This window comes from Mastomys coucha, unplaced genomic scaffold, assembly GCF_008632895.1.
Source record: "Mastomys coucha isolate ucsf_1 unplaced genomic scaffold, UCSF_Mcou_1 pScaffold15, whole genome shotgun sequence".
Lineage (NCBI taxonomy): Eukaryota > Metazoa > Chordata > Mammalia > Rodentia > Muridae > Mastomys > Mastomys coucha.
Window position 1 is genome coordinate 142,567,665 of NW_022196897.1, and position 23,895 is coordinate 142,591,559.

At 51.0% G+C, this 23,895-nt stretch overlaps 1 protein-coding gene across 1 annotated transcript in view; it reads left to right on the forward strand.

The window, feature by feature from the left end:
• The window catches only part of Dlgap4 (DLG associated protein 4), a 151,490-nt gene that overhangs the window by 47,890 nt on the left and 79,705 nt on the right, over positions 1 to 23,895 (forward strand). The window contains exon 2 of the mRNA XM_031372505.1: positions 3,957 to 4,146. The gene's annotated coding sequence lies outside the window, so the exon portion shown is untranslated. The remainder of the gene's footprint in view (positions 1 to 3,956; positions 4,147 to 23,895) is intronic.

Below are 23,895 nucleotides of genomic sequence, written 5' to 3' on the forward strand. Positions count from 1 at the left end.
CCTTTGTGGATGAATTCCAAATGCCAGCTGTACTGTGTGTGGGACCCGGAGAGAACTCAGAGAACTCTGACTTGGGATGGGGGCGGGGCATCTTGTGGGAGGAGCCAACAAGCTGCAAGGCCCCTTTGGTAATAAGACTGCAGAGAATGACAAGCTACAAGCCTGGGTGATAAAACTTAGATCCTAAGGATGTTCAGGGGAATGGCCAGAAAATGACAGCATCCTGTATTCTGCTGAGCCTGGTGGGGACTTCGAGTCACCCCCATTTTAGATATCAGCAGCTGGACATAGGGAAGTTAAGAAATTTGCCCACAGGACTAGGCAGGCCACACCTCTCAGCACTGTCACCACTAGGGAGGCAGAGGCAATCTGATCTTTTTGAGTTCAAGGCCAACCTGGTCTACATGGCAAGTTCCAGGCCAGTCAGAGTTACACAGAGAGACCTTGTGTCAAAGCAAAACAAAAAAATATGAAGAGGATTGCCCAGGGCCACCCAGCAACCGAGAGCCTGAAGTTTTATGTGGAGGCTCTGCAGTTTAGTTAACACTTCTTACTGTGGGCCTAGACTGCCCGCCATTGACCGGTGTGCAGGGATGCCTGGCCCACTCATCCAGTCAAGCAGTGAGTGACAGAAAGGTTGCAAAGGAGGCGAGAGGAGAAGGCTTGAGGACATCTGGGCCACCAACGTGCAGGGCAAAGAAAGAGCAAAGGCCCCGAGGCAAGCGAGAGCCTACTGTGTCTAATAAGAGTGAAGGCCACAGAGGAAGCAAGGGGGAGTGGATGCTCCCACTGAGCTGATGTAGGGCTGCCTGGGGCGGCCGAAGGGTTATATGCTTGTACTTGAGGTAAAGGGAGGCCCTGAAGATTTTAGAGCTGAGGAAGGGTAAGATCCGACTCGAATTCTCACCTAGCAGCTCTCTGGCTTCTGTGTTCTTGCTCCTCTGAGCAAGAATTGAGAGATGGAGGGAAAGGGGAGAAGAGAAGGAGAGAGGGAGAGAGAGGAGAGGGAGAGAGGGAGGGAGGGAGGGAAGGAAAGAGAGGGGGGAGAGAGAGGGAGAGAGAGAGAGAGAGAGAGGAGACATAATGGAGAATCCAGGTAAGAGCTGGAGGTTACCAAGTGTGCAGCAGTACTGCTTCCTGTCATACAGTGGCGGGCCCAAGGCAGCTTCATAGCCTGGATATGCGAAGGGAGAGGCATCAGGAATGAGCCCAGAGCTTGGGCAGCAGTGGCTGGAAAAATGGACTTATGTGGAAACAGCTATGGTGGAATGCTTCATCAAGAACTCACCGCCATCATTCCTGATAATCCCTGGCTCCCTCCGGCCTAGGAATTAAGACTCAACTGTAGTTATGTGGCTTTCTCAGGATCACATGGTTAGAAGGGAGTACAGCTCCAATCTGGAACCAACTCTGCACACTAGGGTTTGTGATTCTCGTTTAATGTTCAGTTAATAAGAGGCCTACTAGGTGCAAAGTGCCACGCTGAGTGCTGTACCTGTGGGTGAGGTGAGCGTGCTTTAATCTGGTGGCATTCCAGTCAGGAGCAGCAGCATCTGTGAAGCTAAACATGAAGCCCAGGGACAGACAGTGTGTTCAGCACTGGGAAGGGGGACACCCAAGAGGTTCTGGGGCCAGCAGGAACCCAACCAATTAGGGGTCTGGTGGCTTCCCAGAAGCACACAGACCTCTGGGACAGAGGTTCCCAGATTACAGGTAGCCACCAGGAAGTTCTGTGATGTTATTTTCAGAGGATCAGGGTTGGTTTTAACAGAGGTACCAAGTGAGCCATAACTCACATGCCCTATGATCCATTCGTGGAAGTGTCCTATTAGGTGGCTTTTAGCTCATACCCAGAACTGTGTGTCCATCACCACAGTCCATTTCAGAACCTCTTTATTGCCCCAGAAACTGGTTCCTCCCACCCCTGAGCTTTCAGCCAGAGCCCTTGGCAGCCTCCACCGGACTAGACTCTACTTTCTATCTCTACAAAGTCAAAGCCACAGTCTATGTCTGTGGCGCTGGGCAGTATGAGGCCTTTTCTATGGACCTTCCTTATCTTTGCATTGTATGTAGATTGTCTGTGTTGGAAGTCCAAGACTTAAATGGTGTTACAGTCAGCAGGGGCTGAGAGCCTACTACCCACCTTAGAGAAAAGAAAATGAGGAGTGGGCCGGGCAGTGGTGGTGCACGCCTTTAATCCCAGCACTTGGGAAGCAGAGGCAGGCGGATCTCTGAGTTCAAGGCCAGCCTGGTCTACAGAGTGAGTTCCAGGACAGCCAGGGCTATACAGAGAAACCCTGTCTCAAAAAAACAAAACAAAACAAAACAAAACAAAAACAAAAAAAGAAAGAAGAGAAAGAAAGAAAGAAAAGAAAATGAGGGGTGGAGGACTGTGTACAGTCCCTCAGCAGGCAAACTTGGGGACTTCAAGGGGCCTTAGAGCTCTCCGAGTCACGATGCTTCCCTCTGCTATTGCCTCTTCCTTCAGCCATATGCCAGGTGAATTTGGCTCCAAGTGATAAGTCGGTGGGAACGGCTTCTTCCCAGGCTGGAGCTGAGCGTGTGGTGGACTTCGACACTGAGATGCACACAGAGGCCTTCCACGCACACTTCTGAGTGTGTCCTTTCACTAAGAATGAGTCCCATGTCACCTTTCCTACCACCCAAACCTTTGCTGGGCCTACGAGTTTTTCTTGCCCGGGGATGCTCTTCCTCAGGAAGATGGGCTGCATTGTCCTAGAACCAGAGGTCAGGGTCAGAACTGCTGCCTGGGCCTCATGGGAGTGTGAGGGATAAGGAAGTTTGGGGACACCCAGACCAGGAATCTTCCTCCTGCCCCGCCATGCTGTGTGCCTCAGTTTCTCTGAAAAGGATGAAAGTCTTGGCATGCTTGGCACTGTGGGAGCTGGTATATGTGGGAAGTGCCGTTTCTGGGAAGACGGGGGGGGGCGGTGGGGGGGACTTGGGAGAGTATCCTCAGGCCTGGGGGTAACAAATGAAGCCAGTACGCCTCCCAACCTCAGCTCACCTTTTCCTGCTTCTTCCTGTGGCAAAGTGCTCCCTGTGTCTCCTCCCAGGACTCTGTGACGGGGGTTAAGTTCACACCCCAGTCTAGCTGCTCAGATTCTGGCTCCCTTGCCAGTGATGCTTGGTTTCTCAGCCTCAGTTTTGTGACCTGTAGAATGGGAGGTCAGAGGGGCATCCTCTGAGGCCTCTGGGTCAGCTAGCTGCCTCCTGGGTAGGAGCTCAGCAGAGAGTCTATTTCCCATTGACAAACTTCCAGGTAGGGAGTGGCTAGGGGAACAGACACTGCTCCGGCAAGCAGAGCAGAGATGCTGGGCATCCCTCTGCTCTCCCAGGGAGGCACTCAGGATGCTGGGACAGGAGGGGGACACCTCCCAGGGTTTTCCCCAAGGCAGGACCTTATGCCAGCATCGCTCCTGCATTATCTTCTCAGTCCTACCAGCAGGTCCCAGAAGAGTCCTCTTAACAAGAAGAGAAACTGAGGCTCAGAAAGAGGCCTTATCCTGCGCATTATCCGCAGTGAGTGAGGGGCCACACTGAGATTTGAACTCCCAGTGATGTGACTTTGGTCCCTCTCTTGACTTCCTTTCTGAAGTGGGGATGAGGGGAGGGGCAAGAGGGAGGAGCAAGAGGGAGGAGCAAGCTGAGGAAGGATTGGGGAACTGCACCTTCCCCACTGCTGGCTGCTGCAGGGAATCTGGGGGTGGCGGGAAAGGCATTGTAAATATGCATGACATGCAAATCTACCTCTAAAATCAACGTGGGCCTCCCATGAGCTGGGGTGCCAGGGTTCTCTGGAAAATACAGCGTTACACAAACACTTGGGTTGCTATGACAACTATGCCGCCTTGCCCCCTCCCCAGGGCTAGTCTGAAGGTCTCAAGGTGTGGCACTCATTTCTGGCTAATCCATATTCCTCCTGTGTCCTGCAGACACTGGTGCCACCCCGCCCTCTGCTTGGAGCCTGGTGACCCCCCTGTGTGACCAGGGCCCAGCCCATACCTCTGATGGCGTGCTGGAGGGATGTGTGTGGCAGTCCTCAGTCCCACGCCCGCTTCTGAGGTGTCATCTGCAGCAGACTTGCCGGCTACCATTTTTCCTGTGCACGTGGCTCCTTGGTTGGTAAGTACAGCCACAGGCCTGGGCACCTCACCCATCACTGTGCTTGCCAGTTTTGGGAAATGCCCAGCCCTCCCACTGCCAGCACCCACAAGCTGGCAGAGGGACCTCCATAAGAGTGTTCCTGTCTGGGCACAATTACAGTTTAACCAGCTGGGTATACCCCGTCCTCCTGACAACTCTGGAGGTGGGCCTGGTGAGGATGCCTCTTTCCCAGGGCACTGCTTCAGTGAGGGGAAGCCCTAGCTGAAGATGGACGTGGCAAACAGCACACTATACATTTCAAATGCCACACCCAGTGCTGGGGCAGGTGCCCAGCACAGGCTCAGGAGGAGGAGGGGAGCAGGGAGCTTGCTGCAGGCTGTGGTGTGACGTGACGGGACCTACAAGAACATGTTCTTCCTCCTCCTGCTCCACCTGCCTAAACTCACACAATGAGGTACTGGGCTCAGCCTTATCTCTCTGACTGTCCCTCCACACCCACACTGTCTTCACAAAGCCTGCTTCCTCCGTCATCCTTCCCACAGAGCAGGGACAGCCACCTCAGGCCCACATGGTGCCAACCACAGCGTTTGGCTCATTTATCTCCCTGTTCTCCTCACACAATCTCCCCTCACCCCAAGGTTCTGCTGGTGTAACATGGCTAGTTCACACACAAGGAAACCCATGGGCCCCCAGACACCATTCAGCCTGGGTTGAAAGTCTGCCGTCTTGAGTGCCCTCCGTTTCCCAGGAGCTAGAATCAAGGAAGGGAGTAGGGGATGTGGGAATCCCTCATGATGTCTCACCAGACTCCAGCAGGACCCAGGAACCCATCAGCCTTCTGGGATCCCAGAGAGCTGCTCTAGTGTCCCTCAGCATGTTGCCAGCCCCTTTGCATCCAACCCTTCCACCTGCCAACAGCTGTCAGTGTCCTTGACGAGATGCTTATAAGAAGGGGAAAGGCTGGTAAATATGCATAATATGCAAATATCGGGGATAATATAAAAACCTGAGAAGTTCGTTGTCAATAATGGATGTCTTTGAGAACCAGACGCACTGCACATTTGTGCGGTGCCAGCCTTATTGTTAGAAACTGTGAAAGGGCTCCCATTAATTAATACCCACCCCCAACTTGGTTCCCCTGGCCTGGCCCCCTCTGCTGTGGCAACCAGGGACACCTGTTGCATCTGGCTGAGAAGCTGTCACCACAGAATCGATGAGGAACTGGTGGTCTGAGAGCAGGGAGTGCCTTCAGCAAGCATACTGGGTTTGCCAAAGGCAAGCTGGGGTCTCCCTGAGGACAGCGTGTGTCTCAGGGCCAGCCTGTGAGGCAGTGGGTATTTCTTGAGCAGTTACTACGTGTCTGGCATTTGGTGAATGCTTGGCACTCTTCAGCATCTCATTTCAACTCCCCGAGGCTCGCAGAGGGCTTAGCCTCTCCTGCTGATGAACACCGCTCATAGGCCTCCTCCGCCCTAGGGCAGATTCTGAAGGCACAGCTGCCATCTCTCACAGCCCCCTTGTGTGTGGCCCAGTGACGGAGAAGGGATTCCTTGGCACTGGCAAGGAGCAGCCGTCAGGATCACGTGGAAAGATGGAGGCCGGGGTGGCGCGAGGGAGGTGTTACTGTTGCGATTTTGCTAACAAGCTGGTTATTTAAGGAACTGGGAAGCTCTGCGGGAGCCACTGTGCCCGGGCAGAGGCATCTGGGAGGACAGAGTACCCAGGGAATTGAGGTCAGGGAGCCAGCCACCAGCACTGATCAATGGATAGATTGAGCCTTGTCCACTTACTGACAATAGTAACAGCATCATGAAACCCTGGGGAAAAAAATCCACTGTGTCAAAGAGGACCTGTGAGCTGGGAGACACGGGGGCTTGTAGGGCAACAGAGCTCTGTTTGCTGGCCTGGGGGTGGGGCACAGCCTTGGCCGCTGGTCACTTAACACACTTGACTTTTTGTCTTGTGTATGTTCCTCATGGTAGTGTATGTCACAGTAAATGACACCCAGTCCAAAAAAAAACAAAGACAAAAACAAAACAAACAACCCCCCCCAAAAAAACAGCTCTAACGATAACAGCTACCATTTATTTATTAATTATCAGGCTTCTTACTAAGGATTTTCCTCTTTTGTTTTAATAGTATGTATGTATGTATGTATGTATTATGATTTTATTTATTTACTTATTTGAGACAGGGTCTCTCTATGTACTCCAGCCTGACCTGGAACTCACTGTGTAAACCAGACCAGCCTGAAACTCAAGAGCTCCTCCTGCCTCTGCCTCCTAGGTGGGGTAATCAGTCATGTGTCATCACACCTGCCTTATTTATTTAATTTTTCTGGATGGAATCCAAAAGCTTGTACATAGTGGGCAGGCACTCTACCACCAAACTAAACTACACCCCCAGCCTACCATTTAGCTTTTTTTTTTTTTTATATTGCATCAAATCTTCACAGATTTTCTTATTTTACCCATTATAGGGTAGGGGCAAGTCAGGCTTACAAGGTAAAGCTCCTTGGCAGATGCTTGGAGATAAGGCGAGAAACCAGACAGGAACTCAAGTCTCCAGCGCAGTGAGGGCCTTGGAGGCTACCCCAGAAGGTCAGGAGCCCTCTGTCCGTCTCTGCTGGGTCTGTGCCTCTTGCATGTTTGAGGTGTGGGAAGTTGGGCAAGTATCTGTGGCCATAGGCAGCTGGGAGGGCTAGGACCCTGACAAGGGCCATGTGGGGCATTCACTCATTTAAAAAAAATGCTCCAGACAGGAGCAAGACATTGCAAGGGACATCTGGGGAGGGGCAATGGAAGCTCATTCAAGGTAAACACAAGTCATACAGAGGAAGCAGGTTCAGACCCATCCTCTAACCTAGTGGTTCTCAACCTTCCTAATGCTGCGACCCTTTAATACAGTTCCTCATGTGACCCTTTAATACAGTTCCTCATGTTGTGATGACCCCAGCCATAAAATTATTGCATTGCTACCGCATAACTATAATTTTGTTACTGCTATGAGTTGTAATGTAAATATAATACACAGGTTATATGATATGCAACCCCTAAGAGGGGTTTTGACCTATGGGTTGAGAACTGCCACTCTAACTCACTTCCTGCAGGCCTACTACGTATTGAACCTATTATCCCGTCAAGTGCAGAGCAGCCCTATGGAATTAGCTGGGCATGTGATGGGTCTGAAGTCTGGAGAAGTGACTAGGGTGAGACTCCACGGGCTCTGTGGGTGAAGTGACAGTGACACCCCACTCCTAGGAATGATAAACAAGCAGGCTGGACCTGGTGCTGAGGACCTCAGCAGAGTTTGAGCAGCATGTGGCTAGGACCACACTCAGGGAGAGAGAGCAAAAGGTTCACCCTAGAACATGGCCTGCAGAAGTCTCTCCGAGGCCTGATGCTGGCGGCCTGTTCTTCTCACTGGGCGCCAGCCCTAGAGGCATCCATACATCCCAGGGAGGTTTATTGAGAGCAGTCAGACACATTTATACCCCTCCCAGAGCGCCCAGGCTTGGGGAAGGACTGATGTTACACAACCACCCACATAAACAGAGGGAGAAGAGTCGGGACCAGCGCAGCGAAGTGGATTAACAGCCCAGGGCCACACTAGGACACGGGACCGCCTAACAGGACACACATCAACGTGCTGGGTAGTGTTGCTGGTAGTAGCAGGGCAGTTGGGAGCAAGCCACTTGCCCTTCTCTAGGGGACTAGTTAAATCTGTTTGCTGCAGCTGTACAGTGGCGCCTGCTGCGGCTGTTAGAATTGGGGCCGGGATCTAAATTTACTGTTGCAGAGAGAACTTCATAGTGTGGAGTTTAAAAAAAAAAAAAAAAAGAGGTTATAAGCCAGCATGGGTAACATGAGGCTGTTTTCATCAGACTGGTGAGTTTATAGATCTCTTCCCAGGGTTTCCTGTGGGGCGTGCGGACCTGAGGGATTGGGAAATCAGATCGGCCTGTGCCTCATTTCTATTCCTTCTTGGCTGTGTGACCTTGGGCAAGTCACTCGCCTTCTCTGGGACTGTTTTCTGCAAAACGAAGGGATGGAGAGCATCAGAGAATGATGACCTGGACAGAGGTAGAAAGAATCATGCCAGGGTGATACCGCAGGTGTTTAGGGTCACCATGTAACGTCACATCCACCAGCCTTCGAAGGTTGCCTCTTAGTCACAGAGATGACACCCACGGAGGACAGCATGGCTCTGTGCACAGGACCATCAAAACCCCAGATTGTTGCACCCCCACCCCCAAGCCTTGGCCACTCCCCTTGACCTACTAACCTGCCTCACCAGTCAACACGGTCCCCAAAGAGGCTGCTGTTGGGGACATGTTGGCCCTGGAGCCTCCACTAGCCCTGCCTGGAAAGACAGGCTGTGTCTTCTGGATGCTTTCAGAACCTTACATCTCTAGCAGAGAGACTGCAGCTGAGGAAGCCAAACTTTCCGAGGCCAGGGGCTCTCCGTCATGAATAATCCGACACATGCAGACTCCGGCACTTATTTCCCCAGCAGCCTCACCGAGCCGCCCTTGATGATGGTGATAAATTAGAAACTACCCAATTATCTGTCTGCAAGAGATGGTTAAATAAATTCCGTCCAGCGGCTGACAGTGTGCTCTGTACTGTGGAGACAGCACTGTAGATCTGTCCTTGTTGACATGGAAACGTGTCCGAGGCACGTTGTGGGGCGGGGGGTGAGGGGGATAGGAGATTTTAAAAATAGGAGGTTAAGCGTGGGGGCTGTCAAGATGGCTAAGTGGGTAAAGGTGCTTTCCACCAAGACTACTGACCACCTGGGTTCAAGCCTTAGGACCTACATGGTAGATGGAGATAGCCGACTCCTACAAATAGTCCTCTTACCTACACATACACACACAGAGAGAGAGAGAGAGAGAGAGACAGAGAGAGAGAGAGACAGAGAGAGACAGAGACAGAGACACACAGAGCACACATAAATAAATAAATAAATAAATAAATAAATAAATAAATAAATAAATATAGTTTTTAAAATGGTGCATTGGTCTGTTAGTTCAAGACCAAAGCCAACTTGGTCTATATAGTAAGCTCAAGGCTAGCTTGGTCTACATAGTGCATTTGAGGCCGTCCTGGTCTACATAGTGAGTTCCAGGACAGCCAGAGCTACATAGTGAGACCCTGTTCTGAAAATAAAAAAAACAAACAAGTTTTTAAATGGTGCATTGTTGAAGGATCCTTAGATTTGCAGTCTTATCTGAATGCTAGGAGAGGAGGGGCACCAGTTAGATAGCTACTGATCTTTTTATATAGAAAATTGTGTATATTCATTCCCCGGGTCAGGGACATGTCTGGGTCTGGAAGGATGGTCACTAAGCCATTCATACTGATGTCCTCTGATGTGAAGAGAGGGGTGGGCTCTAGTTTAAGTTTTACTCATTTCATTTAGAATCCCTATAACGTAAGTGACAGAAACCTGTATCTGCCCTGGGGGGGAGGGGTGACTTGCACCTGTGATACCCAGACCCTCCTGGATCCTGAGGCTCATACAGTGTCACCAGGACCTGACTGCTCAACAGTAGATCCTCTGTGTGGCTCCAACTCTCAGAGATGTCCTGTAAGTAACAAGTTGCCCATCCAGAGGAGTCAGTGTGACTTCTTCCCAGGCAGCTCAATCCAGTTCCCAGAACCAAGACTTGGTGTGGATGTGGCCACCCCTCAGGCAACTGCTGCTGCTAAGGAGGGGCTCTGTGTTCTGTGCCCTGACTAGCAGCCTCAAGCTATGCATTCCTCCTAAGAGTGGAGGGGAGCGGACGCCTCCAAGTCAATGGTAGGCTGTGGCCTGAGGTGGCCAGTGTGGTCAGACGCAGCACAGTTCCCTTTGGGGAATATCTGAATCCCCCAAGATGGGTGACTTTGTTGTTGGTTTTGGGTTTTTGAGATAGGATCTCACTGATAGGATCAGGCTGGGTTCAAGTTCATAATCTTTCTGTTTCAGCTTGTCTGTCTGTCTGTCTATCCATCGATCCATCTATCTTTGCTGTTTTGAGACAGGATCTTACTATGTAGGCCAGGCTGTCTTGGAACTCACTCTGTAGCCTCAAACTCACAGACATCCCCCTGCCTTTGCCTCCGAAGTGCTGGGATTACAATTTGTGCCATCATGCCCTGCACTTGTCTCAGCTTCTTATGTGCTGGAGTTGCAGGCATGCGGTGATGCTCTTAGTCTGATATTCGATGATTATAATCAGGCAAAACAGGGCAGAAGCCCATAAAGTCCTGAACCTGACTTCAGCGTCAGAGCCTATCATGCTGCCCTACACTGTGAGTCAGAATATGGGTACCTTTGGGGCTCTGGTGTCAGTCAGGAGATGCCTCCCTCAAAAGGGAGCAGATCCGGTTTTGGGAGGGGGCTGGGAGCCAACAGAAGATTTATCTAGAATTGGAAGGGACTAAGAGAATATGCACATAGGGCAGAGGAAACATAAAAGCCAGCTTGGAAGCAAAGAAGGCTTCCTAGAGGAGGTGATGGTCAAAGCACCAGACAGTGCTGGATGAACACTGCAGGGGGAGAAGCCACATGCCAAGGTCCACGGGCAGGTGGTGGGTACACACCTGGGCCAGACCGCAGGGGCCTTGAATGCCAGAGTAGAGTTTGTATTTCATGCTGTAGAGGCGGTGGTGCTCCTCAGAAGGATGCTGTAGAAGGGTGCATCACTGGGCTTTCTGCCTTAAGCTGGGAGCTTAGTTTGTGAGGATTGGGTCAAGATCACAAGTGGAAAGAGAGAGAAGGGACCCAAAGACCAGCCAAGGAATCCTGTATTTATCACTATCAGGAACTCAATGTCCCAAGATGCCTACCATGGTTTGCAGCCCTTTAGAGATAGGGTGCTCACTCCTTGTTCCTCCAGTATGGGCTAGAAAAGTATGTCACAGGACCAAATCCAAAACCTTGACAAGACTTGGGAACTGCCCCCTAAATGTTTGGCCAGAGCAGAGGTGGAGGCCTGCACTTCCAGGTCAAGGGTTCAAGTTGATAGAACCCCGTATCTATGGCCTCCGCTAGGAGTCTGAATGAAGGACAGAGAGAGAATCTGACTCCAGCCAGGTCAAACTGTTTGGATCTTGAGGCACATGTCTGCAGATGCTGCCAGTTCCCCAGATTCCCTTTGCACTTTACAAACGAGGCTATGGAAATTCAGAGAGGCTAAGCCATTTCTACAGCAGCGCAGGGCAAGTTAGAATCAGAGGCAGGACACGGCCCATCCTCTCCCCCACCTATGCCCTCTTACCTTCCCACCCATTCCCATCCCCTTAGGTGGAATCTGGCCACCTTCTCTACTCAGCCTTTATAATTTTGTTCTGAAAACTCCCAATGGTCCCAGACCATCTCAAATACTCCTCTAAATCCTTACTGATTAAACATTGTGTGACTGCTACTTTGTTTCTAGTCAAATCCTCTGTAGTCTTCACCATGCCCCATAGCCTCCATTTACTCATGAGCTCTCACACAGTAGCTCTCACACAGTACGTAGATGACCACCCAGCATGTGTCAGACACCAGGTACAAATATGGATGAGAACAGCCATGTCTCATGTCTCACCCAGGCAAGGACCACCTCAGCTAAGGAGAGCAGTGTTTCCCTCTGACAGTGATGACAGACAGACATGTGAGGTCAGAGGGAAGAGAGACTTGCTTGGAAATCTCCGGGGCGAATGTGGTTCTCTGGGAAGAAAAGTGTCACTGGGCTGAGCCTGGCAGGAGAAGCCAGAGAGGTCAGCTGAGCTTGGAGATCCCATCCCCAGTACGTCCCTTAGGGCTGGGGCTTCTCTCTTATTTACCATGGTCAAGGCAGAGGTAGGCGAGCCAGCTCAGTGGTCAAGTATGTGAGGACACAGTTGGGGCAGGAAGGGGCCTGGCAACCTGTCTCTGGTACTGACAGGAAGAGCTCCAGGGAAGGAGACTCTAACTTAGGCCAGGGAAACCTTCAGGGCATAAAGAGCTCTCTGCAGATGGAGTAAGTGGGGTGGTAGTGAGCTCCCTGACCCTGGGGATATTCCAGTAGCAGCTGACCCATCAACCTGGAAGCAAGTTCATAGAGTACTGTGTGACTCAGCTAAGGATATGGGCAATCCTTCCCAGCCTAGATTTCATGTGCTTGCTCCAAACCTCAGTTTCCTCATCTGCAATATGGGGACAACAGGATCCCCTCTCAGAGTTGGTTGCAAAGTTCAGATGAGACCGTCTAAGTCCCACGGATGTGGCCAGTGCTCCGTGAATGGTGACTTGCTGTGGCTGATATGAGGAACCTTTGGGGTCCTTTTCATGGACTCTTGCTCACTACCCTCAGGACCCATTTTCTGCCCTGTGTGTTGCTGCCGTCTCGTCTCGTCTCCAGCTCCCCCTCCCTGGGAGGTGGTAGGAATTCCAGACCCTTCTGGGCCCCTTTTAGCTCCACTTGAGCAAGAGCTGGCAGGTTGGGGCGTCGGGCGCCATCCGCTCCCATATGCTTCCTGCTATTTAGGGGAAAACTCTCCTCGCGTTCCTCCAACCACACGGGCTGACATTTCCAGACAGACGCTGGAACCAGCTCTTTGGAGGATTGGCAGATAAATTTGGCCCAGGCTGTTGGGAAAATCTTCAGCCTTGCTGGGGAATTGGAGCCCAGGCCTGCCGACTTCTGTTCACTCTGAGACTTCTGGGCCTCTCATCCTCTGTGGGGTTGCAGATTAGGGTAAGTCTGCCCAGCCCAACCTTTCCCAGGAGAGTTCCTAGAGGGCCAGAATGTGTTGGCTTCTAGCTTTTCCTCAGAGGTAGCAGGAAGGCAGTAGAGACTTCTCTGTCACACACCACAGGCCACCTGGGTGTGTGCTCAATTAGATCAGAGCTCTAGACACTTCCTGTCTGTGTCATCTCCCAGAGATAGTGCCATGTCTCTGAGCCTCTTTTAATTTATCTGTAAAATGGGGCAATGGTAGGTCTGTCTGGTGAAAAAGCCATGAGGGATAGGGGTTGGGGGGAGTGCTTGGCACATGCTGCGTGCGGAGCGCTCCACAAATATGGCTCCTTGTCATCACTGTCATTGCAGGCAGGGACTAGTGACTCAGGAGAGACCAACAGCTTCCCTTCTTCCCCGTAGCTGTGGCTGTGTGGGCAGTCCTAAGGGGGTTCACACTTAGATAGGGGACCCAGTTGCAGCGACGCGTGCATAAGAACAGAGAGATGGAGGTGCCACGTGACCATACCACACCTGTGTGCACATGCGCGCTCCCCCCACCCCCACCCCAGCCTGGTGTCTCATCTTATCTTGTTGGGTCTGGGACACTTATCACTTGGTTCTGCCACGTGGAACCGGAAGGGGAAGGCCAGGCCTATCTGGAGGCCTAGTCTGGGGAGCCCAAGTGGCAGCCGCGGTAGGAAGCTCTGAGGGAATGTGAGTAGTTCTGTCTGTCTGGAGTAGAAAGTGGGTGGTAGAAAGAGGTAGGCAGCATTCCTGAGCTTCATTCAGCGCCTCCCTCCCGGTGGAGCTCCATGCTGGGCCTCTTGCCAGACGAGGCTGGGAGGATAGGCAGGCCTCCTGCCCTCGGGAAGCTCCACATATCATCCATCAGGGTCGCTAGCCTAAGCTGCCTGGATGCAGCCAGGGTCTAGTAGGAATGGCAGTCTCTTGGGGGTGGGCACCCAGTTGAGGCAAACTGTCAGTGGGCCTCTCTGTAGTCTGGAGAATGGGGTAGGGCCAAAAGACAGAGAAACAGAGGGGGTCACAAGAGTAAAAGAGAGGGACACGAACCTGACCCTGGTGACTTGAATACCAGATCTGTCAGAAAGTCACTCCGGTGGCAGTTGAGGGCCAGCCAAGATGCTTTCTGCAGGAGAGGTGAGAATCTGCAGTGGCCAGTAGTGGATTGGTGGAGCAGAGAGAGGAGGGAGGTCAGAGTCTGAGCAGAAGCCTGACACCTGGGCAGGTAAGCTCTGGAATGGTGAGGTATGCAAAGGAGACAGCAGGGGAACTGAGAGCCAGAGCCCGGAAAGCTCAGAGGAGAGGCGAGAGCTGTGGAAGAAGAGGGGCATCTACCATGCTAGGACCACAGGCTGTGGTGGCAGCACAGGTAGCTCCTGGGCACAGACTTAACAGACTGAGTGGCCACTTGACTTGTCATTTTGGGAAAAATTGTGTAACCTCTCTGAACTTCGCCCGTTCTAAGGCTGAGCTCCTTAGAAACCTGCACTTGGTTACATGGAAGAGAAGAAAACAAAGAGGATTTATATAAACACCCAGACAAGAGTCCAGATGGAGCCAGGTGTGGTAGCCACACACCTGTAATGCTGGCACTTTGAAGGTGCGGGCTGAACAGTTGTGAATTTGACGCCAGCCTGGGCGAGGCTGCAAGTTCAAGGCCACTCTAAACTGCACAGGGAGACCCTGTGTCCAACAACAATAGTAAACTCAAAGGCTAGAGATGCAGCTCTGCAATAAATCACTTGCCTCCTCTGATGAAGGCCCTGGGTTTGATCCCCAGAATTACAGAAAGCAGGAAAAGAATGGAAGGAAGGAGAGGGGAGGGAGGAAGGGGGATGGGAAGGACTATCCAGACAAGCCAATCAGGGCCAATGCAGCACATCATGTGACCAAAGGTCCAGGCCTCCACCCTGCTTGAGCTGTCTTTCCTTCTCATGGCTACAAAGTGGCTGTTCCACCTCTGCATTGGATGTCTGAATTCTAGGAAGAGAAAAAAATGTTTTCCTGAGGTTACTGCTTTCTGAGCAGAAAAACAATAGCCCTCCTAGAAGCCCCTCCCAGGAGACTTGGGCCTACATTTTTTTATTGGATATTTTCTTTATTTACATTTCAAATGTTATCCCCTTTCCCGGTTCCCCCTCCCAGAAACTCCCTATCCCATCCTCCTTCCTCCCATTTCTAGGAGGGTGTTCCTCCACTCACCTACCCACTTCCACCTCCCCACCTTCAATTCCCCTATACTGGGGCACCTATGAAGCCTTCATAGGACCAAGGACCTCTCCTCCCATTGATGCCTGACAAGGCCGTCCTCTGCTACATACACAGTTGGAGCCATGTGTACTCCTTGGTTGATGGCTTAGTCCCTGGGAGCTCTGAGGGTGGGGGGTGGGTCTGGTTGGTTGATATTGTTGTTCTTCCTGTGGGGTTGCAAACCCCTTCAAGTCTTTCAGTCCTTTCTCTAACTCCTCTATTGGGGACCCCGTGCTCAGTCCAATGATTGGCTGCTAATATCCGCCCCTGTATTTGTAAGGCTCTGGCAGGGCCTCTCAGGAGACAGCTATATCAGGCTCCTGTCAACATGCACTTCTTGGCATCCACAATAGTGTCTAGGTTTGGTAACAGTATATGGGATGGATCCCCAGGTGGGACAGTCTCGGGATGGCCTTTCCTAAAGTCTCTGCTCTACACTTTATCTCCATATTTGCTCCTGTGAGTATTTTGTTCTCCTTCTAATAAGGACCAAAGTACCCACAGTTTGGTCTTCTTTCTTCTTGAGCTTCATGTGGTCTGTAAATTGTATCATGAGTATTTGAAACTTTGGGGCTAATATCCACTTATCAGTGAGTGGATACATTGTATGTTCTTTTGTGACTGGATTACCTCACTCAGGATGATATTTTCTAGTTCCATTCATTTGCCTAAGAATTTCATGAGTTCATCATTTTTGATAGCTGAGTAATACTCCATTGTGTAAATGTGCCACATTTTCTGTATGCATTCCTTTGTTGAGGGACATCTGGGTTGTTTCCAGCTTCTGGCTATTATAAATAAGGCTGCTATGAACATAGTGGAACATGTGTCTTTATTACATGTTGGAGCATCTTCTGGGTATATGCCCAGGAGTGATTGGAGGAATCACCAAACTGATTTCTAAAGTGGTTGCACCAGCTTGCAATCCCACCAGCAATGGAGGAGTGTTCTTCTTTCTCCACATCTTCACCAGCATGTGCTGCCACCTGAGTTTTTGATTTTAGCCATTATGACTGGTGTGAGGTGGAATCACGGGGTTGTTTTGATTTGCATTTCCCTGATGACAAAGAATGTTGAACATTTCTTTAGGTGCTTCTAGACCATTCGATATTCCCCAGTTGAAAATTCTTTGTTTAGCATTTTACCCCATTTTTAATAGGGTTATTTGATTTTCAGGAGTTTAACTTCTTGAGTTCTTTGTGTATATATTGTATATTAGCCCTCTATTGAAAGTAGGATTGGTAAAGATCTTTTCCCAATCTGTTGGTTACTGTTTTGTCCTATTGACAGTGTCCTTTGCCTTACAGAAGCTTTGCAATTTTATGAGGTCCCATTTGTCAATTCTTGATCTTAAAGCATAAGCTATTGGTGTTCTGTCCAGGAAATTTTCCCCTGTGCCCATGTATTCAAGGCTCTTCCCTACTTTTTCCTCTATAAGTTTCAGTTTATCTGGTTTGACATGGAGATCCTTGATCCACTTGGACTTGAGCTTTGTACAAGGAGATAAGAATGGGTCGATTTGCATTCTTCTACATGCTGACCGACAGTTGAACTAGCACCATTTGTTTAAAATGCTGTCTTTTTCCCACTGGATGGTTTTAGCTCCTTTATCAAATATCAAGAGACCATAGGTGTGTGCGTTCATTTCTGGATCTTCAATTCTATTCCACTGCTCTTCCTGCCTGTCTCTGTACCAATACCATGCAGTTTTTATCACTACTGCTCTGTCATTTCGCCTGAGGTCAGGGATGGTCATTCCCCCAGAAGTCTGGGCCTACATTTCCAGCCCCCACCCCCACCCCCACCCTTACCCTGACCCTGCCCTACCACCTTATGGCCATATCTATCTGCCCATCCTTCCTGCAGGGGAAACTAACGCTGTGGGCATTTCTAGCAAGAAGCTTCTGTTAGGCAGAGGGAAGGATGGCTAGTAGGAGAGCTGTCAAGAGCCACTTGGAAGTGTTCCTCAGAGATCCCCGAGGTACTAATGTTCACAGCCACCAGGGCACCAGGGACGGGAACTCACTCTCCGGAGAGCAGGCTTGCCTGTGAGCTGCCATGCATGCATTCATCCAGCCCCCCTGTACGGTGTTTCTGATAGAACCATCAGCCACAACAGGACAGTGAACACCTTTGGCACTCACAGTGTTGGGGAGACAGGTGAGTTAACCAGCGGACGAGCGCCACTTCCACATCAAAGATCTGGGTGTCCGTTTCAGGATAAGAACAAGTTTGAGGATATCCTGGGCTACACGGTGAGTGTTTGCCTTCGATGCCCGAAGGATAACTACTCATCAAATGGCTGAGAAGCCAGTTAAAGATGGCTTTGCTGGTGTGACAACCAGGAGGCTGGAGGCTCAGACAAGTTTCTTCGTGCCTGAAGGAACAGCGCCAAAAGCCCAGTGAGCCAGGTATGTTAAAAGAGGGCATATCAGGGACCTCTCTTGGCTTAGGTATGTGGGTCCCCAGTCAGTAACCCCGACCCTTCCCAAGGCCTTTCTGAGCTATGTCCTAACTTCAGTGGTTAGGAAACACAAAGCATAGCAACCTGGAAGCCAGACATGTTGGTACATGTCTGCAGTCCCAACACCCTGCATTGGGTGTATGGCCAGTTTAAAGGAGCTTGGGCTACATGAGACCCAAAAGCTAATCAAAGGCAGGAACATGGACTGGGAGGCAGGCATTTGGAAAGAGAATTAGGAAGGTCCTCTGAAGCCGGCCAGCTTTGAGGCCAGTAACCAGCTGAGGCCGTCCCAACCTTGAGGTCAGTAACCAGTTGGAGAGGAAGCTGGCTTTGGGTGACTAGATTTTGACCTTTTGACCTCAGCCCTGGGCTCTGTGGAGAGCCACGCCCTCTGCCTTGTCCTTGGTGCTGACCACACCCGGGGCGGGGCGTTGTCCGTGGTGCTGAAGATAGGCATGTTCCTGCCCTGAAATAGAGGGTGCTGTCCGTGGTTCTGTCTTCAGGAATTCTAAAGAATCCTTTCAGAATATGGTTTTCTGAGGACCCAGCTGTGAGGTCAGCTTTTTGACCCTGGCACTGAACAAACCTGAGAATGGTTTGGTGGATGGTGTCCGTGGCTCTGTTCTTCATGAGCCCTGCAGGAGATTGTTATGTAATATGCCGCTCACTTCTAAACTTCGGCCTGCAGGGGAGGGCTGGTGTTATTCTCATTTCAGAGGCGAGGGGACAGAAGCTTAGAAAACCAAAGGGACCCATGGACTGTGTCTCTAGTCTCAGTTCCCCTGACTGTACTAGGGAAGTAGCTGGTAGTCTCTCGGGACGGGGGGATATTTCCTGGGGGGGGGCTGTGCCAGGTGCCTGACCACCCAGGGCTCTCTCCTTTATAGCTACCCTAAGGCAGAGCACCTAGCTCCCCTTCACAGACATACAAGCAGAGGTGAGGGGCTTCCCCCAGGTTACTTAGCTAGAAGGTGTTAGGAAGTCCTTGAGACAGAAAACCACAAACCTAAACATGAAGATCAGAAAGGATCCTGGGTGCAACCCAGTCCAGATCAAAGGAGGGGTGTGACCTGCCAGGCTTGGCTGACTTTGGCTTCCAGTACCATTTCTCCCCTTGCAGCCATGGTCTCCTCACAATACCTAACAAGATAGGAAAAGAAATTAGTATTACCACAAAGTAGGTGTCAGAGGGCCTGTGGTTCAAGTCCTGGATCTACCTCAATCGTGTGGCCTCAGACAAGTCACTTGCCCTCTCTAGGTCTCTTTCCTTACCTCCAGCAGAACAGAAGCAGAGTTATCTTTAGCCTCCAGGGCGGCTTAAGGATCAGAGGAAACCGTGGATGGGGAAGGGCTAGCAGGAAAGATCCACCCTCTAAGGTGACACAGTCAGAATTAGAAGCAGATGAAGAACCCAGACAGCGGCCCCAAGCCACCACTTCCCCTTCCCAGACAGACTAGTATCTGTGGCCTGGGAGCTACTTGGCATCCTTAGCTAACAGGGTTCTCTTTGAGCAGGCTGACCTGAGCTATGGAGCCAAGTGTCCCTGTGGGGACCAGTGGCCGAGCCAGCTTTGGCTGCCCTGCCTCCTCAGTTCCCCCAGTGGCTCCAAGCTTAATAAGCCTTGTGGGCTGCTGTCAAGCCTAATTAGCCTGTCCTTGGCCATCCTGTCTCCAAGGGCCTGTTGTGGCCATCTGAGGCCCTGGTCATGACCATGGCTGGTGCCCTTGGCAGCCATTGGTTGCCCTGAGTGGAAGTAGCTGTCTGCTCTTACCCATGACTTAGAAGGTCCAACTCTCTGGCTTAGCTCCTAGACCCCAAGGAATGGCTATCCAATACCTCCTTCAATACCTGACTCTGCCCTCAAGGCCCAGCGCTATAGCAAAGGGAGGAAGAAAAGGGGGAAAGATAGTGGAATAAGAAAGAATGGGAGAGAATGAGTTGAGAAGGATGGCAGGGACTTAGCACAGTAGGCAGCCTTGTCCTCCAAGATTGAGGACACTTAACGGACCAAACTGCTTCATCCACAGTGAGAGCCTCCACTGGCTATGCAGTCAGCAGCATGGTCCTGGAGAGGACATGGCTTGTAGTCTAATGGAGGGTTCAGTGTGGGGCCGGACTCAGGGTGGAGTGCTGTCCAGGTCATGGATAGAGCCTGGGTCCTTGTCTGTATTCACAGGAGTCATCAGCACAGACCAGCAGAAGGAAAGGAAGAGGAAAGGAAGTTGGGAAAAACATATGGTCTGTGTGGAACTCTCCCGAGCCCAAGACTGGCTAGCTCAAGGATGCATCGATCATAATCAATTAGTTATCTTTGCATTTCACTGTATTACACTGTTCCCATCCACCCAAGCGCAAGGGCAGCTGAAGCCATGGCTCTTCCCCATGGGTAGCGTTTCCTGGCTGTTTACACAACTCACTCGCTCTTCTGGTGGGCAGTCTGACTCCACCGTGATCCTTAGGGTATGCACTATGCTTTGGGTGTAGGGAATTCTGTGTTCATAAACACTGCCGAATGGCCCCACAAGGTAACCACGCCGCTTTGCACTCCTGTGAGTGATATATCCGAGTTCCCACATCCTCAGCTCCTCGCCATCAGTTGATTTAACACTCCTTAATTTTGCCAATCTGTTGGGAGAAAAATACCTCCTCTTCATTAGCATCGCCAACCATTAGAGAAGTGGAGCGCCTCATTAGGCGTTGAGTGGTCATCAGATGACTTTTGCAGAATGCCTGCTCACAGTGCTTTGCCTTCTTGGTTTTGTTGTTGTTTTGTTTGTGTGTGTGTGTGTTTTTAAATGGGTCACATCTCTTTTTCCTGTTAATTTGGGAAAGAGGTTTGAATGAACGGACATCTTAGCATTTGTCACAGGCTTTCCCTGCCCACCCCATCACTTGTCATTGAACTTTTTGTGACATGCTGGTGGAGTAATGTGGAGCCTTTTGTTAACTTTTCTTCTCTGCATCTTGTTTAAGAGGCTTTCCCTCCCGAGGTCACTCCATGTCCCCCAAGGTCACTTCATGTCCCTTCCTAGTGATGTGCGGCTTCTGCTTCCTTTTCGTGTTTTCTGTCTGTGTCCTTGGGGTCTGTCTTGCTTTGCCGTCTGTTTTGTTGGATTTTGGTATTGTGTGCAAGAGTGTCGTGCAGCCCAGGCTGGCCTCAGATCTCTGTAGTGAGGAAGACCTTGGTCTCCTCATGCTCATGCTCCCACTTCCTGGTGCTGGAGTTACACACATGCACCACCACGCCCAGTTTATTCCATGCTGGAGCCAGAGCTCAGGGTATCATACATACTAGGCAGGGACTGTGCCAACTGAGCTGTGTCTCTGGGCCCATTTTTAGATCTGTCTTCTGTCGTTGCACGTGGTGTGGAGTGGGATCTGGCTTCCTCTTCCTTGGGCTGGCCTGTGGTCCCAGCAGTGTTTATTGAATACTTACCCCCTCATGCTTTCATGGAATATCATCTCCGTGGCATACTTGAGTGCTGCATGTTTACGGATGGATTGTTGGGAGTTCTGCTGTCTCACTGAGCTCTTCGTCCAATCCAGCCCTGCATGGAATCTGTGCTAAGTCTCACGGTTTTAACAGGGACACACTGGCATTTGGGGCAGAGTAATTCTTGATCCTTCCTGAGCCTGCCCGTAGTGTTCCGTGTTAGTGGCACCCCCTCCTAGGCATTTCCAGGGAAGCCAGGGGGACAGCCTACCTTGGGTGAGGACCGCCACCATTCTGCCCACTGTAGTTTGGTGTCCTCCAGGCTGAGCCCCATCTCCTGCCTGTTCCCTCTATCCCATGTTCTGCCCGTCTGCCTTCAGCATTGTTGGAGTCTCCAGCATGGCCCCGTCAGGAGCCTCAGATGCACGCAGCCCTGCCCACTGGAAAGAAATGCGGGCTAATGCTAATGGAGGCCGGCCTTCCTGTGGCCCACTTCCTCCTGAATCCGGAAGCCCACAGAATACCAGTCCTTCCTCTTTGGCCTCCCCTTCAATGCTGTCAGGAGCAGACATTTGCCTCACATCTCCCCTTTTCTCTCTAGACTTTCAAACTCCATCACCCCAACTCCCTCTGATGTCCATCAAAGCCTTGACTGCAGTGGCAGGCAGCTTGGCATGTCTGAGCTGGAGTTGGATACAGCGGCTTCAGATTCTCTTTCAGGCTTCTTAGCTGTGTGACTCTGGAAAACCCAACTAACCTCTCTGTGTTCTTTGGCTCAGTAGGTGTATAGATCTAGGAGAGACAGGAGATGGTGATGCCCGGCCATGAAGTAAAGCCAACTACATATTAAGTGCTCTACATAACTTTAGCAATTATCATTTTAGCTGTGAATGGTTTGTTTCTTTGTTCCTTTTCTTCCCTTCCTTCTAGAAAGTTCCCTTGTTTGAATTAGAAAGATAAATAGGAAGAGAAGACGGGGAGAGAGCAAATAATGGCATACGTGTGATAACCCAAGGCCGCGCTTTGCTGACTTGAGTCTCACTGAGAACTCCCGAGCTCCTGGACAAGGAAACGGGAAACACACGTAGCACAATGCTCACTGCCCTTGAGAGGAAAACATGACAACTGCTTGTTTAGGTTGTGTAGGCCGGCTGTGTCGTCCGAGCTGTCATGGAGTACTCTCAGTGTGGCTTCTACAAGCACAGTCCCAGAAGGTCTGAGTTTCAGAGGAGCCATGACTCTGGAAAGTGGGTGAGCGATGGAGCCCAAACACTTGGGAGAGACAGTTGGGACCACATCTGTGTGCAGCCAGGGAAAGGCCTATGGAGGATGGTTCTTGTCCAAGGGGCTTCCACCCATGAAAGTGGTAGGTCAGGTCATGAGCTCTCCATTGGGCCCAGTGTGGAGAAAATCTGGTCAGTCCTTGCTTGGTACAGATGAAGGGAGCTTAGAGATCTTCACTGAGATGGGGCACTTGAGGTTTAGTGAAGGCAGGGATGAACCTGAAGCCACAGAGGGGCAGGAGCCTTCAGGATCAAGGGCAAGCTGCCTTGTCTCTCGTCCTCCCGCCCCCTGCCACACTCTTGCTCTGGGCTCTGACTCGCTCTCTGCAGGGTCATTAACCACCTACGGCCTGCCACGTGGTGTCCCCCTATATTTAACTCCTACACTGTGATTTACAGAGGCCTAGAATAGCAGCCCTCCTCTCTGCTCTCCCCTCTAGACTCCCTAAAGTCATGCTCACAGCTTCCACCCCAGGAAGAATGGTCTGGATCCTAAGGAGTACTGAACGATCCCTGAGGAAGACCAGTACAACAGGAAGGAAGTCCTCCACATGCCACACGAAACCCAAACCCAGACCAGGCCTCAGATCCCAAGGAGTACTGAGAGGTCCCTGAGGAAGACCAGTACAACAGGAAGGAAGTCCTCCACATGCCATACGAAACCCAAACCCAGACCAGGCCTCAGTCCCTTTTCTAGTTGAGCCCTGACTTCAGCTTCAAGACTGAGCCTTGACTCCTCTCTCCAGGTTGAAACTTGACCCTGACTCTAGCCTGAGCCCTGATCCATCCATCTGTCCTTCCTCCTTTCCTCCCTCCCTCCTTTCTTCCTTCCTTCTTCTCCCTCCCTCCCTTCCTTTACTTTCATTTACTTATTTATGTGTATGGTTTGTATATGTATGTTTTGATATATGTATGCATGTGCATTGTGTCCATGCCTCTCGTATCCACTGAGCTCAGAAGAGGGTATCATGTCCTCTGGAACCAGAGTGACAGGAGACTGAGAGCCACCATGTGGGCCCTAGGTCCTAGGTCCTCAGCAAGAGCAACAAGCGCTCTTAACCACTGAGTCATCTCTTCAGCACCCCCACTCTGCCCCATTCTTTTGCTAGCTTGACCCCTAACCACTGGTCCCTGCCTTCAGTTGTGCCTAGGGTTTTGTTTTGTTTTGTTTTGTTTTTAATAAAAGATATGACTCCACATCCTAGCTTTGGCCTCAGGGGTCAGAGATCATTAGTGGCCATGGATGAGAGACAAAGCCATAGGCCCACCTGCCCTGACTGAACTCCTCTACATCCCCCACTGGCTGTCAGCAATGGCCAAGCCTGTCTTCCTAATTGGCCTTCTATCTAATTCCTGAGCCATGTGATCAAGGCAAGGGCTGTGATATTTATAAAATCTGTGTCCTTCCTGATAAAGCCAGCCTTGGGGACCAGGTTCAGAGCCACTGGTTTCATCCTCTGAACCCTAGAACTTCAAACCACATCTGCCACAGAGGGCCCTCATCACAGTACACCTGTCACCCACTGAAGGCACAGCTCCTGCACATGGGCACCGCCCCCTCTCTGATGCCTGCTCAGATTCACAAAGCTCTTTCAGGCAGCCAGAACCCCAGCTGAGTGA